This window comes from Schistocerca cancellata, unplaced genomic scaffold (assembly GCF_023864275.1).
Source record: "Schistocerca cancellata isolate TAMUIC-IGC-003103 unplaced genomic scaffold, iqSchCanc2.1 HiC_scaffold_320, whole genome shotgun sequence".
NCBI lineage: Eukaryota > Metazoa > Arthropoda > Insecta > Orthoptera > Acrididae > Schistocerca > Schistocerca cancellata.
The window spans coordinates 124,875-138,476 of NW_026046338.1; the positions used below are offsets into that span (position 1 = coordinate 124,875).

The 13,602-nt window shown below is 53.8% G+C and overlaps 33 non-coding genes across 33 annotated transcripts; 26 read left to right on the forward strand and 7 right to left on the reverse strand.

Moving 5' to 3' along the window:
* Positions 1 to 164: 164 nt before the first annotated feature.
* On the forward strand, positions 165 to 237 carry Trnam-cau (transfer RNA methionine (anticodon CAU)). Its single transcript has one exon. It is a non-coding gene; the product is annotated as a tRNA-Met (tRNA).
* A 304-nt stretch (positions 238 to 541) lies between these two features.
* Trnae-uuc (transfer RNA glutamic acid (anticodon UUC)) lies at positions 542 to 613 on the forward strand. The gene has a single exon. It is a non-coding gene; the product is annotated as a tRNA-Glu (tRNA).
* Positions 614 to 814: 201 nt separating this feature from the next.
* Positions 815 to 888, forward strand: Trnai-aau (transfer RNA isoleucine (anticodon AAU)). The gene has a single exon. It is a non-coding gene; the product is annotated as a tRNA-Ile (tRNA).
* Positions 889 to 1,470: 582 nt separating this feature from the next.
* Trnag-ucc (transfer RNA glycine (anticodon UCC)) lies at positions 1,471 to 1,542 on the reverse strand. The gene has a single exon. It is a non-coding gene; the product is annotated as a tRNA-Gly (tRNA).
* A 355-nt stretch (positions 1,543 to 1,897) lies between these two features.
* Trnag-gcc (transfer RNA glycine (anticodon GCC)) lies at positions 1,898 to 1,968 on the forward strand. The gene has a single exon. It is a non-coding gene; the product is annotated as a tRNA-Gly (tRNA).
* Positions 1,969 to 2,127: 159 nt separating this feature from the next.
* On the forward strand, positions 2,128 to 2,200 carry Trnam-cau (transfer RNA methionine (anticodon CAU)). Its single transcript has one exon. It is a non-coding gene; the product is annotated as a tRNA-Met (tRNA).
* Positions 2,201 to 2,504: 304 nt separating this feature from the next.
* On the forward strand, positions 2,505 to 2,576 carry Trnae-uuc (transfer RNA glutamic acid (anticodon UUC)). Its single transcript has one exon. It is a non-coding gene; the product is annotated as a tRNA-Glu (tRNA).
* A 199-nt stretch (positions 2,577 to 2,775) lies between these two features.
* Positions 2,776 to 2,849, forward strand: Trnai-aau (transfer RNA isoleucine (anticodon AAU)). Its single transcript has one exon. It is a non-coding gene; the product is annotated as a tRNA-Ile (tRNA).
* Positions 2,850 to 3,435: 586 nt separating this feature from the next.
* On the reverse strand, positions 3,436 to 3,508 carry Trnag-ucc (transfer RNA glycine (anticodon UCC)). Its single transcript has one exon. It is a non-coding gene; the product is annotated as a tRNA-Gly (tRNA).
* Positions 3,509 to 3,859: 351 nt separating this feature from the next.
* On the forward strand, positions 3,860 to 3,930 carry Trnag-gcc (transfer RNA glycine (anticodon GCC)). Its single transcript has one exon. It is a non-coding gene; the product is annotated as a tRNA-Gly (tRNA).
* A 159-nt stretch (positions 3,931 to 4,089) lies between these two features.
* Positions 4,090 to 4,162, forward strand: Trnam-cau (transfer RNA methionine (anticodon CAU)). The gene has a single exon. It is a non-coding gene; the product is annotated as a tRNA-Met (tRNA).
* Positions 4,163 to 4,467: 305 nt separating this feature from the next.
* Positions 4,468 to 4,538, forward strand: Trnae-uuc (transfer RNA glutamic acid (anticodon UUC)). Its single transcript has one exon. It is a non-coding gene; the product is annotated as a tRNA-Glu (tRNA).
* A 201-nt stretch (positions 4,539 to 4,739) lies between these two features.
* Trnai-aau (transfer RNA isoleucine (anticodon AAU)) lies at positions 4,740 to 4,813 on the forward strand. The gene has a single exon. It is a non-coding gene; the product is annotated as a tRNA-Ile (tRNA).
* Positions 4,814 to 5,399: 586 nt separating this feature from the next.
* Positions 5,400 to 5,471, reverse strand: Trnag-ucc (transfer RNA glycine (anticodon UCC)). Its single transcript has one exon. It is a non-coding gene; the product is annotated as a tRNA-Gly (tRNA).
* Positions 5,472 to 5,825: 354 nt separating this feature from the next.
* Trnag-gcc (transfer RNA glycine (anticodon GCC)) lies at positions 5,826 to 5,896 on the forward strand. The gene has a single exon. It is a non-coding gene; the product is annotated as a tRNA-Gly (tRNA).
* Positions 5,897 to 6,056: 160 nt separating this feature from the next.
* Trnam-cau (transfer RNA methionine (anticodon CAU)) lies at positions 6,057 to 6,129 on the forward strand. Its single transcript has one exon. It is a non-coding gene; the product is annotated as a tRNA-Met (tRNA).
* A 304-nt stretch (positions 6,130 to 6,433) lies between these two features.
* Positions 6,434 to 6,506, forward strand: Trnae-uuc (transfer RNA glutamic acid (anticodon UUC)). The gene has a single exon. It is a non-coding gene; the product is annotated as a tRNA-Glu (tRNA).
* Positions 6,507 to 6,705: 199 nt separating this feature from the next.
* On the forward strand, positions 6,706 to 6,779 carry Trnai-aau (transfer RNA isoleucine (anticodon AAU)). Its single transcript has one exon. It is a non-coding gene; the product is annotated as a tRNA-Ile (tRNA).
* Positions 6,780 to 7,366: 587 nt separating this feature from the next.
* Trnag-ucc (transfer RNA glycine (anticodon UCC)) lies at positions 7,367 to 7,438 on the reverse strand. Its single transcript has one exon. It is a non-coding gene; the product is annotated as a tRNA-Gly (tRNA).
* A 581-nt stretch (positions 7,439 to 8,019) lies between these two features.
* Trnam-cau (transfer RNA methionine (anticodon CAU)) lies at positions 8,020 to 8,092 on the forward strand. Its single transcript has one exon. It is a non-coding gene; the product is annotated as a tRNA-Met (tRNA).
* A 305-nt stretch (positions 8,093 to 8,397) lies between these two features.
* On the forward strand, positions 8,398 to 8,469 carry Trnae-uuc (transfer RNA glutamic acid (anticodon UUC)). The gene has a single exon. It is a non-coding gene; the product is annotated as a tRNA-Glu (tRNA).
* Positions 8,470 to 8,669: 200 nt separating this feature from the next.
* On the forward strand, positions 8,670 to 8,744 carry Trnai-aau (transfer RNA isoleucine (anticodon AAU)). The gene has a single exon. It is a non-coding gene; the product is annotated as a tRNA-Ile (tRNA).
* Positions 8,745 to 9,329: 585 nt separating this feature from the next.
* Trnag-ucc (transfer RNA glycine (anticodon UCC)) lies at positions 9,330 to 9,401 on the reverse strand. Its single transcript has one exon. It is a non-coding gene; the product is annotated as a tRNA-Gly (tRNA).
* A 352-nt stretch (positions 9,402 to 9,753) lies between these two features.
* On the forward strand, positions 9,754 to 9,824 carry Trnag-gcc (transfer RNA glycine (anticodon GCC)). Its single transcript has one exon. It is a non-coding gene; the product is annotated as a tRNA-Gly (tRNA).
* Positions 9,825 to 9,985: 161 nt separating this feature from the next.
* Trnam-cau (transfer RNA methionine (anticodon CAU)) lies at positions 9,986 to 10,058 on the forward strand. The gene has a single exon. It is a non-coding gene; the product is annotated as a tRNA-Met (tRNA).
* A 305-nt stretch (positions 10,059 to 10,363) lies between these two features.
* On the forward strand, positions 10,364 to 10,435 carry Trnae-uuc (transfer RNA glutamic acid (anticodon UUC)). Its single transcript has one exon. It is a non-coding gene; the product is annotated as a tRNA-Glu (tRNA).
* Positions 10,436 to 10,634: 199 nt separating this feature from the next.
* Trnai-aau (transfer RNA isoleucine (anticodon AAU)) lies at positions 10,635 to 10,709 on the forward strand. The gene has a single exon. It is a non-coding gene; the product is annotated as a tRNA-Ile (tRNA).
* A 582-nt stretch (positions 10,710 to 11,291) lies between these two features.
* On the reverse strand, positions 11,292 to 11,363 carry Trnag-ucc (transfer RNA glycine (anticodon UCC)). The gene has a single exon. It is a non-coding gene; the product is annotated as a tRNA-Gly (tRNA).
* A 350-nt stretch (positions 11,364 to 11,713) lies between these two features.
* Trnag-gcc (transfer RNA glycine (anticodon GCC)) lies at positions 11,714 to 11,784 on the forward strand. Its single transcript has one exon. It is a non-coding gene; the product is annotated as a tRNA-Gly (tRNA).
* A 161-nt stretch (positions 11,785 to 11,945) lies between these two features.
* On the forward strand, positions 11,946 to 12,018 carry Trnam-cau (transfer RNA methionine (anticodon CAU)). Its single transcript has one exon. It is a non-coding gene; the product is annotated as a tRNA-Met (tRNA).
* A 305-nt stretch (positions 12,019 to 12,323) lies between these two features.
* On the forward strand, positions 12,324 to 12,395 carry Trnae-uuc (transfer RNA glutamic acid (anticodon UUC)). Its single transcript has one exon. It is a non-coding gene; the product is annotated as a tRNA-Glu (tRNA).
* A 200-nt stretch (positions 12,396 to 12,595) lies between these two features.
* On the forward strand, positions 12,596 to 12,669 carry Trnai-aau (transfer RNA isoleucine (anticodon AAU)). The gene has a single exon. It is a non-coding gene; the product is annotated as a tRNA-Ile (tRNA).
* Positions 12,670 to 13,251: 582 nt separating this feature from the next.
* Trnag-ucc (transfer RNA glycine (anticodon UCC)) lies at positions 13,252 to 13,323 on the reverse strand. The gene has a single exon. It is a non-coding gene; the product is annotated as a tRNA-Gly (tRNA).
* Positions 13,324 to 13,602: the final 279 nt, after the last annotated feature.

Below are 13,602 nucleotides of genomic sequence, written 5' to 3' on the forward strand. Positions count from 1 at the left end.
ATGCATCATTTTGCTTTCCCGCGATAATGCTGCCGCAACACCGCAATCAACTGGGCGGCAATGAACGTGTAGCAACAGAACACGTTATCCAGGAAGTACAGTGTTTCTACGTCTAATATTGGGTACGCAACTTACCCAGTTTCCAGGAGAAACGGTTCACCCGTGCCTCGGTAGCGCAGTAGGCAGCGCGTAAGTCTCATAATCTTAAGGTCGTGAGTTCGATCCTCACCCGGGGCATTTAATTTTCTGTGACTGATGGTGGTGCTGTTGCTAGGGCGCCAACGTATTTCTTGTTTGTTATCCACAACGTTTCAACGCTTCAGCGGGAAAATGTTTACTTCCTCTTATTGCTACTTACAGCTTCCCTTTTCCTCTTCTTCCAGCACAGCATGAAGCCAAAAGCATTGCTCTGCGACGTTTGAGGTGCGCGCCTTGCCAGTCAGTATGTGCAAAGATGCTCGCAAAGAGAGAAGGGCGCCGACGTGGCACTCGACACGAAATGCGACAAGCGACCGTACGAACGGTCCAATGGAACGGCACATCCGGTGTGGTCTAGTGGCTAGGATACCTGGCTTTCACCCAGGAGGCCCGGGTTCGATTCCCGGTACCGGAACGTAATTTTTTTCCACACGAATCGTGACAAGTTTGAGCTGTCCGAGCGGCCGTTTCCCGTCCTGCTCGCAATATAGCTACTGTTTCGTGACCGTCAGCAGAATATAGACTAGGGGAAGCAGACACACGACGACCATAGAAATGGTGTATGGCTTCATGCCAGCCGTTTTCCAGTTTAGGGCTGAGCAACTGCATCTGCCGAGGCCCGTTAGCTCAGTTGGTTAGAGCGTCGTGCTAATAACGCGAAGGTCGCGGGTTCGATCCCCCCACGGGCCACTACTCTTTTACTACTACGAAAAGGCAGCGCCGATTTCAGCTGGCGAGTGTGATGACCAAAAGATCATCACCATGCGTGGAAGTTGACAGAGGATCCGAACCCGACTTGTCGGGAAGCGCTACAGCATTCACTCGGCAATGGGCATAATATTTTGAATACACTGGTTCTCAACCGATGAAGAGAAAATGAAAGAAAATGTCTGATTGCCGATGCGTAACAACTTTGGCCCTTGTCAGTACTTGGGCGGGTGAGCGCGTGGGAACACAGTGTACTATTGGCAGTTTTACTTCCTATTTTTCTTTTCGGAGCTACAGCCCGATTCGGTGAGGGAGACGCCACCGTGAAATGAAGGGCGTGCTGTGTGTCCATCGCCTCGCCTCTCCTCCCCTCTCTCAGTCGTTTATCGTGCTTGTCGTTTTGATATAGGCCGATTTGAGAGCGTCAGCTCTCGCGTCAGCTGAGCAAAGTCGAGACAAGTCGAGACACACTAAGGGCTGGTATGCAGCGAGTAAGAGGGGGGAAAAAAACAATAATTTAAGAGCGCGCGGCAAAAGTACTCATACGCGAAATTAAAAGCCTGCTGCGGTGGCCGGGAATCGAACCCGGATCAACTGCTTGGAAGGCAACTATGCTGACCATTACACCACCACCGCACAAGCGAGCGCCCCGCCTCCGCGCTGTGTCGGCTTCCCCGCCTGTCGGCAGCGGCCGAAGGTGATCGTACCTGGCAGGCGCATTTCGAGGTAGGCTAGGGGAGCACATCCAGACGCATTCGGACAGCGTATCCGCGCACATTTCGCATCCTTTGGCAAGAGGTCGGCGCCGGCGACCGCAACAGTACGCAGAGGACCGCGTTCTGGAGGCATTTTTAAGCAGTGCCGTGCAGTGCAGTGCAGGATTCAGCGTCTGCAGCGTCTTCTGCACAGAATGCTACGGCGCTTGACGGCAGCCCCCACTTTCCCTTGAGACATCTGCTCGGGAAGCAGCGTGAAGTTACCGCTGGCCCGAGCATCGGTGGTTCAGTGGTAGAATGCTCGCCTGCCACGCGGGCGGCCCGGGTTCGATTCCCGGCCGATGCATCATTTTGCTTTCCCGCGATAATGCTGCCGCAACACCGCAATCAACTGGGCCGGCAATGAACGTGTAGCAACAGAACACGTTATCAGGAAGTACAGTGTTTCTACGTCTAATATTGGGTACGCAACTTACCCAGTTTCCAGGAGAAACGGTTCACCCGTGCCTCGGTAGCGCAGTAGGCAGCGCGTAAGTCTCATAATCTTAAGGTCGTGAGTTCGATCCTCACCCGGGGCATTTAATTTTCTGTGACTGATGGTGGTGCTGTTGCTAGGGCGCCAACGTATTTCTTGTTTGTTATCCACAACGTTTCAACGCTTCAGCGGGAAAATGTTTACTTCCTCTTATTGCTACTTACAGCTTCCCTTTCCTCTTCTTCCAGCACAGCATGAAGCCAAAAGCATTGCTCTGCGACGTTTGAGGTGCGCGCCTTGCCAGTCAGTATGTGCAAAGATGCTCGCAAAGAGAGAAGGGCGCCGACGTGGCACTCGACACGAAATGCGACAAGCGACCGTACGAACGGTCCAATGGAACGGCCACATCCGGTGTGGTCTAGTGGCTAGGATACCTGGCTTTCACCCAGGAGGCCCGGGTTCGATTCCCGGTACCGGAACGTAATTTTTTTCCACACGAATCGTGACAAGTTTGAGCTGTCCGAGCGGCCGTTTCCCGTCCTGCTCGCAATATAGCTACTGTTTCGTGACCGTCAGCAGAATATAGACTAGGGAAGCAGACACACGACGACCATAGAAATGGTGTATGGCTTCATGCCAGCCGTTTCCAGTTTAGGGCTGAGCAACTGCATCTGCCGAGGCCCGTTAGCTCAGTTGGTTAGAGCGTCGTGCTAATAACGCGAAGGTCGCGGGTTCGATCCCCCCACGGGCCACTACTCTTTTACTACTACGAAAAGGCAGCGCCGATTTCAGCTGGCGAGTGTGATGACCAAAAGATCATCACCATGCGTGGAAGTTGACAGAGGATCCGAACCCGACTTGTCGGGAAGCGCTACAGCATTCACTCGGCAATGGGCATAATATTTTGAATACACTGGTTCTCAACCGATGAAGAGAAAATGAAAGAAAATGTCTGATTGCCGATGCGTAACAACTTTGGCCCTTGTCAGTACTTGGGCGGGTGAGCGCGTGGAACACAGTGTACTATTGGCAGTTTTACTTCCTATTTTTCTTTTCGGAGCTACAGCCCGATTCGGTGAGGGAGACGCCACCGTGAAATGAAGGGGCGTGCTGTGTGTCCCATCGCCTCGCCTCTCCTCCCCTCTCTCAGTCGTTTATCGTGCTTGTCGTTTTGATATAGGCCGATTTGAGAGCGTCAGCTCTCGCGTCAGCTGAGGCAAAGTCGAGACAAGTCGAGACACACTAAGGGCTGGTATGCAGCGAGTAAGAGGGGGGGAAAAAAAACAATAATTTAAGAGCGCGCGGCAAAAGTACTCATACGCGAAATTAAAAGCCTGCTGCGGTTGGCCGGGAATCGAACCCGGATCAACTGCTTGGAAGGCAACTATGCTGACCATTACACCACCACCGCACAAGCGAGCGCCCCGCCTCCGCGCTGTGTCGGCTTCCCGCCTGTCGGCAGCGGCCGAAGGTGATCGTACCTGGCAGGCGCATTTCGAGGTAGGCTAGGGGAGCACATCCAGACGCATTCGGACAGCGTATCCGCGCACATTTCGCATCCTTTGGCAAGAGTCGGCGCCGGCGACGCAACAGTACGCAGAGGACCGCGTTCTGGAGGCATTTTTAAGCAGTGCCGTGCAGTGCAGTGCAGGATTCAGCGTCTGCAGCGTCTTCTGCACAGAATGCTACGGCGCTTGACGGCAGCCCCACTTTCCCTTGAGACATCTGCTCGGGAAGCAGCGTGAAGTTACCGCTGGCCCGAGCATCGGTGGTTCAGTGGTAGAATGCTCGCCTGCCACGCGGGCGGCCCGGGTTCGATTCCCGGCCGATGCATCATTTTGCTTTCCCGCGATAATGCTGCCGCAACACCGCAATCAACTGGCCGGCAATGAACGTGTAGCAACAGAACACGTTATCCAGGAAGTACAGTGTTTCTACGTCTAATATTGGGTACGCAACTTACCCAGTTTCCAGGAGAAACGGTTCACCCGTGCCTCGGTAGCGCAGTAGGCAGCGCGTAAGTCTCATAATCTTAAGGTCGTGAGTTCGATCCTCACCCGGGGCATTTAATTTTCTGTGACTGATGGTGGTGCTGTTGCTAGGGCGCCAACGTATTTCTTGTTTGTTATCCACAACGTTTCAACGCTTCAGCGGGAAAATGTTTACTTCCTCTTATTGCTACTTACAGCTTCCCTTTTCCTCTTCTTCCAGCACAGCATGAAGCCAAAAGCATTGCTCTGCGACGTTTGAGGTGCGCGCCTTGCCAGTCAGTATGTGCAAAGATGCTCGCAAAGAGAGAAGGGCGCCGACGTGGCACTCGACACGAAATGCGACAAGCGACCGTACGAACGGTCCAATGGAACGGCCACATCCGGTGTGGTCTAGTGGCTAGGATACCTGGCTTTCACCCAGGAGGCCCGGGTTCGATTCCGGTACCGGAACGTAATTTTTTTCCACACGAATCGTGACAAGTTTGAGCTGTCCGAGCGGCCGTTTCCCGTCCTGCTCGCAATATAGCTACTGTTTCGTGACCGTCAGCAGAATATAGACTAGGGAAGCAGACACACGACGACCATAGAAATGGTGTATGGCTTCATGCCAGCCGTTTCCAGTTTAGGGCCTGAGCAACTGCATCTTGCCGAGGCCCGTTAGCTCAGTTGGTTAGAGCGTCGTGCTAATAACGCGAAGGTCGCGGGTTCGATCCCCCCACGGGCCACTACTCTTTTACTACTACGAAAAGGCAGCGCCGATTTCAGCTGGCGAGTGTGATGACCAAAAGATCATCACCATGCGTGGAAGTTGACAGAGGATCCGAACCCGACTTGTCGGGAAGCGCTACAGCATTCACTCGGCAATGGGCATAATATTTTGAATACACTGGTTCTCAACCGATGAAGAGAAAATGAAAGAAAATGTCTGATTGCCGATGCGTAACAACTTTGGCCCTTGTCAGTACTTGGGCGGGTGAGCGCGTGGGAACACAGTGTACTATTGGCAGTTTTACTTCCTATTTTTCTTTTCGGAGCTACAGCCCGATTCGGTGAGGGAGACGCCACCGTGAAATGAAGGGGCGTGCTGTGTGTCCATCGCCTCGCCTCTCCTCCCCTCTCTCAGTCGTTTATCGTGCTTGTCGTTTTGATATAGGCCGATTTGAGAGCGTCAGCTCTCGCGTCAGCTGAGCAAAGTCGAGGACAAGTCGAGACACACTAAGGGCTGGTATGCAGCGAGTAAGAGGGGGGAAAAAAACAATAATTTAAGAGGCGCGCGGCAAAAGTAACTCATACGCGAAATTAAAAGCCTGCTGCGGTGGCCGGGAATCGAACCCGGATCAACTGCTTGGAAGGCAACTATGCTGACCATTACACCACCACCGCACAAGCGAGCGCCCCGCCTCCGCGCTGTGTCGGCTTCCCCGCCTGTCGGCAGCGGCCGAAGGTGATCGTACCTGGCAGGCGCATTTCGAGGTAGGCTAGGGGAGCACATCCAGACGCATTCGGACAGCGTATCCGCGCACATTTTCGCATCCTTTGGCAAGAGTCGGCGCCGGCGACGCAACAGTACGCAGAGGACCGCGTTCTGGAGGCATTTTTAAGCAGTGCCGTGCAGTGCAGTGCAGGATTCAGCGTCTGCAGCGTCTTCTGCACAGAATGCTACGGCGCTTGACGGCAGCCCCACTTTCCCTTGAGACATCTGCTCGGGAAGCAGCGTGAAAGTTACCGCTGGCCCGAGCATCGGTGGTTCAGTGGTAGAATGCTCGCCTGCCACGCGGGCGGCCCGGGTTCGATTCCCGGCCGATGCATCATTTTGCTTTCCCGCGATAATGCTGCCGCAACACCGCAATCAACTGGGCCGGCAATGAACGTGTAGCAACAGAACACGTTATCCAGGAAGTACAGTGTTTCTACGTCTAATATTGGGTACGCAACTTACCCAGTTTCCAGGAGAAACGGTTCACCCGTGCCTCGGTAGCGCAGTAGGCAGCGCGTAAGTCTCATAATCTTAAGGTCGTGAGTTCGATCCTCACCCGGGGCATTTAATTTTCTGTGACTGATGGTGGGTGCTGTTGCTAGGGCGCCAACGTATTTCTTGTTTGTTATCCACAACGTTTCAACGCTTCAGCGGGAAAATGTTTACTTCCTCTTATTGCTACTTACAGCTTCCCTTTTCCTCTTCTTCAGCACAGCATGAAGCCAAAAGCATTGCTCTGCGACGTTTGAGGTGCGCGCCTTGCCAGTCAGTATGTGCAAAGATGCTCGCAAAGAGAGAAGGCGCCGACGTGGCACTCGACACGAAATGCGACAAGCGACCGTACGAACGGTCCAATGGAACGGCCACATCCGGTGTGGTCTAGTGGCTAGGATACCTGGCTTTCACCCAGGAGGCCCGGGTTCGATTCCCGGTACCGGGAACGTAATTTTTTTCCACACGAATCGTGACAAGTTTGAGCTGTCCGAGCGGCCGTTTCCCGTCCTGCTCGCAATATAGCTACTGTTTCGTGACCGTCAGCAGAATATAGACTAGGGAAGCAGACACACGACGACCATAGAAATGGTGTATGGCTTCATGCCAGCCGTTTCCAGTTTAGGGCTGAGCAACTGCATCTGCCGAGGCCCGTTAGCTCAGTTGGTTAGAGCGTCGTGCTAATAACGCGAAGGTCGCGGGTTCGATCCCCCCACGGGCCACTACTCTTTTACTACTACGAAAAGGCAGCGCCGATTTCAGCTGGCGAGTGTGATGGACCAAAAAGATCATCACCATGCGTGGAAGTTGACAGAGGATCCGAACCCGACTTGTCGGGAAGCGCTACAGCATTCACTCGGCAATGGGCATAATATTTTGAATACACTGGTTCTCAACCGATGAAGAGAAAATGAAAGAAAATGTCTGATTGCCGATGCGTAACAACTTTGGCCCTTGTCAGTACTTGGGCGGGTGAGCGCGTGGGAACACAGTGTACTATTGGCAGTTTTACTTCCTATTTTTCTTTTCGGAGCTACAGCCCGATTCGGTGAGGGAGGACGCCCACCGTGAAATGAAGGGGCGTGCTGTGTGTCCATCGCCTCGCCTCTCCTCCCCTCTCTCAGTCGTTTATCGTGCTTGTCGTTTTGATATAGGCCGATTTGAGAGCGTCAGCTCTCGCGTCAGCTGAGCAAAGTCGAGACAAGTCGAGACACACTAAGGGCTGGTATGCAGCGAGTAAGAGGGGGGAAAAAAACAATAATTTAAGAGCGCGCGGCAAAAGTACTCATACGCGAAATTAAAAGCCTGCTGCGGTGGCCGGGAATCGAACCCGGATCAACTGCTTGGAAGGCAACTATGCTGACCATTACACCACCACCGCACAAGCGAGCGCCCCGCCTCCGCGCTGTGTCGGCTTCCCGCCTGTCGGCAGCGGCCGAAGGTGATCGTACCTGGCAGGCGCATTTCGAGGTAGGCTAGGGGAGCACATCCAGACGCATTCGGACAGCGTATCCGCGCACATTTCGCATCCTTTGGCAAGAGTCGGCGCCGGCGACGCAACAGTACGCAGAGGAACCGCGTTCTGGAGGCATTTTTAAGCAGTGCGTGCAGTGCAGTGCAGGATTCAGCGTCTGCAGCGTCTTCTGCACAGAATGCTACGGCGCTTGACGGCAGCCCCACTTTCCCTTGAGACATCTGCTCGGGAAGCAGCGTGAAGTTACCGCTGGCCCGAGCATCGGTGGTTCAGTGGTAGAATGCTCGCCTGCACGCGGGCGGCCCGGGTTCGATTCCCGGCCGATGCATCATTTTGCTTTCCCGCGATAATGCTGCCGCAACACCGCAATCAACTGGGCCGGCAATGAACGTGTAGCAACAGAACACGTTATCCAGGAAGTACAGTGTTTCTACGTCTAATATTGGGTACGCAACTTACCCAGTTTCCAGGAGAAACGGTTCACCCGTGCCTCGGTAGCGCAGTAGGCAGCGCGTAAGTCTCATAATCTTAAGGTCGTGAGTTCGATCCTCACCCGGGGCATTTAATTTTCTGTGACTGATGGTGGTGCTGTTGCTAGGGCGCCAACGTATTTCTTGTTTGTTATCCACAACGTTTCAACGCTTCAGCGGGAAAATGTTTACTTCCTCTTATTGCTACTTACAGCTTCCCTTTTCCTCTTCTTCCAGCACAGCATGAAGCCAAAAGCATTGCTCTGCGACGTTTGAGGTGCGCGCCTTGCCAGTCAGTATGTGCAAAGATGCTCGCAAAGAGAGAAGGGCGCCGACGTGGCACTCGACACGAAATGCGACAAGCGACCGTACGAACGGTCCAATGGAACGGCCACATCCGGTGTGGTCTAGTGGCTAGGATACCTGGCTTTCACCCAGGAGGCCCGGGTTCGATTCCCGGTACCGGAACGTAATTTTTTTCCACACGAATCGTGACAAGTTTGAGCTGTCCGAGCGGCCGTTTCCCGTCCTGCTCGCAATATAGCTACTGTTTCGTGACCGTCAGCAGAATATAGACTAGGGAAGCAGACACACGACGACCATAGAAATGGTTGTATGGCTTCATGCCAGCCGTTTCCAGTTTAGGGCTGAGCAACTGCATCTGCCGAGGCCCGTTAGCTCAGTTGGTTAGAGGCGTCGTGCTAATAACGCGAAGGTCGCGGGTTCGATCCCCCCACGGGCCACTACTCTTTTACTACTACGAAAAGGCAGCGCCGATTTCAGCTGGCGAGTGTGATGACCAAAAGATCATCACCATGCGTGGAAGTTGACAGAGGATCCGAACCCGACTTGTCGGGAAGCGCTACAGCATTCACTCGGCAATGGGCATAATATTTTGAATACACTGGTTCTCAACCGATGAAGAGAAAATGAAAGAAAAATGTCTGATTGCCGATGCGTAACAACTTTGGCCCTTGTCAGTACTTGGGCGGGTGAGCGCGTGGGAACACAGTGTACTATTGGCAGTTTTACTTCCTATTTTTCTTTTCGGAGCTACATGCCCGATTCGGTGAGGGAGACGCCACCGTGAAATGAAGGGGCGTGCTGTGTGTCCATCGCCTCGCCTCTCCTCCCCTCTCTCAGTCGTTTATCGTGCTTGTCGTTTTGATATAGGCCGATTTGAGAGCGTCAGCTCTCGCGTCAGCTGAGCAAAGTCGAGACAAGTCGAGACACACTAAGGGCTGGTATGCAGCGAGTAAGAGGGGGGAAAAAAACAATAATTTAAGAGCGCGCGGCAAAAGTACTCATACGCGAAATTAAAAGCCTGCTGCGGTGGCCGGGAATCGAACCCGGATCAACTGCTTGGAAGGCAACTATGCTGACCATTACACCACCACCGCACAAGCGAGCGCCCCGCCTCCGCGCTGTGTCGGCTTCCCGCCTGTCGGCAGCGGCCGAAGGTGATCGTACCTGGCAGGCGCATTTCGAGGTAGGCTAGGGGAGCACATCCAGACGCATTCGGACAGCGTAATCCGCGCACATTTCGCATCCTTTGGCAAGAGTCGGCGCCGGCGACGCAACAGTACGCAGAGGACCGCGTTCTGGAGGCATTTTTAAGCAGTGCCGTGCAGTGCAGTGCAGGATTCAGCGTCTGCAGCGTCTTCTGCACAGAATGCTACGGCGCTTGACGGCAGCCCCACTTTCCCTTGAGACATCTGCTCGGGAAGCAGCGTGAAGTTACCGCTGGCCCGAGCATCGGTGGTTCAGTGGTAGAATGCTCGCCTGCCACGCGGGCGGCCCGGGTTCGATTCCCGGCCGATGCATCATTTTGCTTTCCCGCGATAATGCTGCCGCAACACCGCAATCAACTGGGCCGGCAATGAACGTGTAGCAACAGAACACGTTATCCAGGAAGTACAGTGTTTCTACGTCTAATATTGGGTACGCAACTTACCCAGTTTCCAGGAGAAAACGGTTCACCCGTGCCTCGGTAGCGCAGTAGGCAGCGCGTAAGTCTCATAATCTTAAGGTCGTGAGTTCGATCCTCACCCGGGGCATTTAATTTTCTGTGACTGATGGTGGTGCTGTTGCTAGGGCGCCAACGTATTTCATGTTTGTTATCCACAACGTTTCAACGCTTCAGCGGGAAAATGTTTACTTCCTCTTATTGCTACTTACAGCTTCCCTTTTCCTCTTCTTCCAGCACAGCATGAAGCCAAAAGCATTGCTCTGCGACGTTTGAGGTGCGCGCCTTGCCAGTCAGTATGTGCAAAGATGCTCGCAAAGAGAGAAGGGCGCCGACGTGGCACTCGACACGAAATGCGACAAGCGACCGTACGAACGGTCCAATGGAACGGCCACATCCGGTGTGGTCTAGTGGCTAGGATACCTGGCTTTCACCCAGGAGGCCCGGGTTCGATTCCCGGTACCGGAACGTAATTTTTTTCCACACGAATCGTGACAAGTTTGAGCTGTCCGAGCGGCCGTTTCCCGTCCTGCTCGCAATATAGCTACTGTTTCGTGACCGTCAGCAGAATATAGACTAGGGAAGCAGACACACGACGACCATAGAAATGGTGTATGGCTTCATGCCAGCCGTTTCCAGTTTAGGGCTGAGCAACTGCATCTGCCGAGGCCCGTTAGCTCAGTTGGTTAGAGCGTCGTGCTAATAACGCGAAGGTCGCGGGTTCGATCCCCCCCACGGGCCACTACTCTTTTACTACTACGAAAAGGCAGCGCCGATTTCAGCTGGCGAGTGTGATGACCAAAAGATCATCACCATGCGTGGAAGTTGACAGAGGATCCGAACCCGACTTGTCGGGAAGCGCTACAGCATTCACTCGGCAATGGGCATAATATTTTGAATACACTGGTTCTCAACCGATGAAGAGAAAATGAAAGAAAATGTCTGATTGCCGATGCGTAACAACTTTGGCCCTTGTCAGTACTTGGGCGGGTGAGCGCATGGGAACACAGGGTACTATTGGCAGTTTTACTTCCTATTTTTCTTTTCGGAGCTACAGCCCGATTCGGTGAGGGAGACGCCACCGTGAAATGAAGGGGCGTGCTGTGTGTCCATCGCCTCGCCTCTCCTCCCCTCTCTCAGTCGTTTATCGTGCTTGTCGTTTTGATATAGGCCGATTTGAGAGCGTCAGCTCTCGCGTCAGCTGAGCAAAGTCGAGACAAGTCGAGACACACTAAGGGCTGGTATGCAGCGAGTAAGAGGGGGGAAAAAACAATAATTTAAGAGCGCGCGGCAAAAGTACTCATACGCGAAATTAAAAGCCTGCTGCGGTGGCCGGGAATCGAACCCGGATCAACTGCTTGGAAGGCAACTATGCTGACCATTACACCACCACCGCACAAGCGAGCGCCACGACGCCGCGCGGTGTCGGCTTCCCGCCTGTCGGCAGCGGCCGAAGGTGATCGTACCTGCAGGCGCATTTCGAGGTAGGCTAGGGGAACACATCCAGTTGCATTCGGACGGCGTATCCACGCACACTTCGCATCCTTTGGCAAGAGTCGGCGCCGGCGACGCAAGAGTACGCAGAGGACCGCGTTCTGGCGGCATTTTTAAGCAGTGCAGTGCAGTGCAGTGCAGGATTCAGCGTCTGCAGCGTCTTCCGCACAGAATGCTACGGCGCTTGACGGCAGCCCCACTTTCCCTTGAGACATCTGCTCGGGAAGCAGCGTGAAGTTACCGCTGGCCCGAGCATCGGTGGTTCAGTGGTAGAATGCTCGCCTGCCACGCGGGCGGCCCGGGTTCGATTCCCGGCCGATGCATCATTTTGCTTTTCCCGCGATAATGCTGCCGCAACACCGCAATCAACTGGGCCGGCAATGAAATTGTAGCAACAGAACACGTTATCCAGGAAGAACAGTGTTTCTACGTCTAATATTGGGTACGCAACTTACCTAGTTTGCAGGAGAAACGGTTCACCCGTGCCTCGGTAGCGCAGTAGGCAGCGCGTAAGTCTCATAATCTTAAGGTCGTGAGTTCGATCCTCACCCGGGGCATTTAATTTTCTGTGACTGATGGTGGTGCTGTTGCTGGGGCGCCAACGTATTTCTTGTTTGTTATCCACAACGTTTCAACGCTTCAGCGGGAAAATGTTTACTTCCTCTTATTGCTACTTACAGCTTCCCTTTTCCTCTTCTCCCAGCACAGCATGAAGCCAAAAGCATTGCTCTGCGACGTTTGAGGTGCGCGCCTTGCCAGTCAGTATGTGCAAAGATGCTCGCAAAGAGAGAAGGGCGCCGACGTGGCACTCGACACGAAGTGCGACAAGCGACCGTACGAACGGTCCAATGGAACGACCACATCCGGTGTGGTCTAGTGGCTAGGATACCTGGCTTTCACCCAGGAGGCCCGGGTTCGATTCCCGGTACCGGAACGGAATTTTTTTTCCACACGAATCGTGACAAGTTTGAGCTGTCCGAGCGGCCGTTTCCCGTCCTGCTCGCAATATAGCTACTGTTTCGTGACCGTCAGCAGAATATAGACTAGGGAAGCAGACACACGACGACCATAGAAATGGTGTATGGCTTCATGCCAGCTGTTTCCAGTTTAGGGCTGAGCAACTGCATCTGCCGAGGCCCGTTAGCTCAGTTGGTTAGAGCGTCGTGCTAATAACGCGAAGGTCGCGGGTTCGATCCCCCCACGGGCCACTACTCTTTTACTACTACGAAAAGGCAGCGCCGATTTCAGCTGGCGAGTGTGATGACCAAAAGATCATCACCATGCGTGGAAGTTGACAGAGGATCCGAACCCGACTTGTCGGGAAGCGCTACAGCATTCACTCGGCAATGGGCATAATATTTTGAATACACTGGTTCTCAACCGATGAAGAGAAAATGAAAGAAAATGTCTGATTGCCGATGCGTAACAACTTTGGCCCTTGTCAGTACTTGGGCGGGTGAGCGCATGGGAACACAGGGTACTATTGGCAGTTTTACTTCCTATTTTTCTTTTCGGAGCTACAGCCCGATTCGGTCAGGGAGACGCCACCGTGAAATGAAGGGGCGTGCTGTGTGTCCATCGCCTCGCCTCTCCTCCCCTCTCTCAGTCGTTTATCGTGCTTGTCGTTTTGATATAGGCCGATTTGAGAGCGTCAGCTCTCGCGTCAGCTGAGCAAAGTCGAGACAAGTCGAGACACACTAAGGGCTGGTATGCAGCGAGTAAGAGGGGGGAAAAAACAATAATTTAAGAGCGCGCGGCAAAAGTACTCATACGCGAAATTAAAAGCCTGCTGCGGTGGCCGGGAATCGAACCCGGATCAACTGCTTGGAAGGCAACTATGCTGACCATTACACCACCACCGCACAAGCGAGCGCCACGACGCCGCGCGGTGTCGGCTTCCCGCCTGTCGGCAGCGGCCGAAGGTGATCGTACCTGCAGGCGCATTTCGAGGTAGGCTAGGGGAACACATCCAGTTGCATTCGGACGGCGTATCCACGCACACTTCGCATCCTTTGGCAAGAGTCGGCGCCGGCGACGCAAGAGTACGCAGAGGACCGCGTTCTGGCGGCATTTTTAAGCAGTGCAGTGCAGTGCAGTGCAGGATTCAGCGTCTGCAGCGTCTTCCGCACAGAATGCTACGG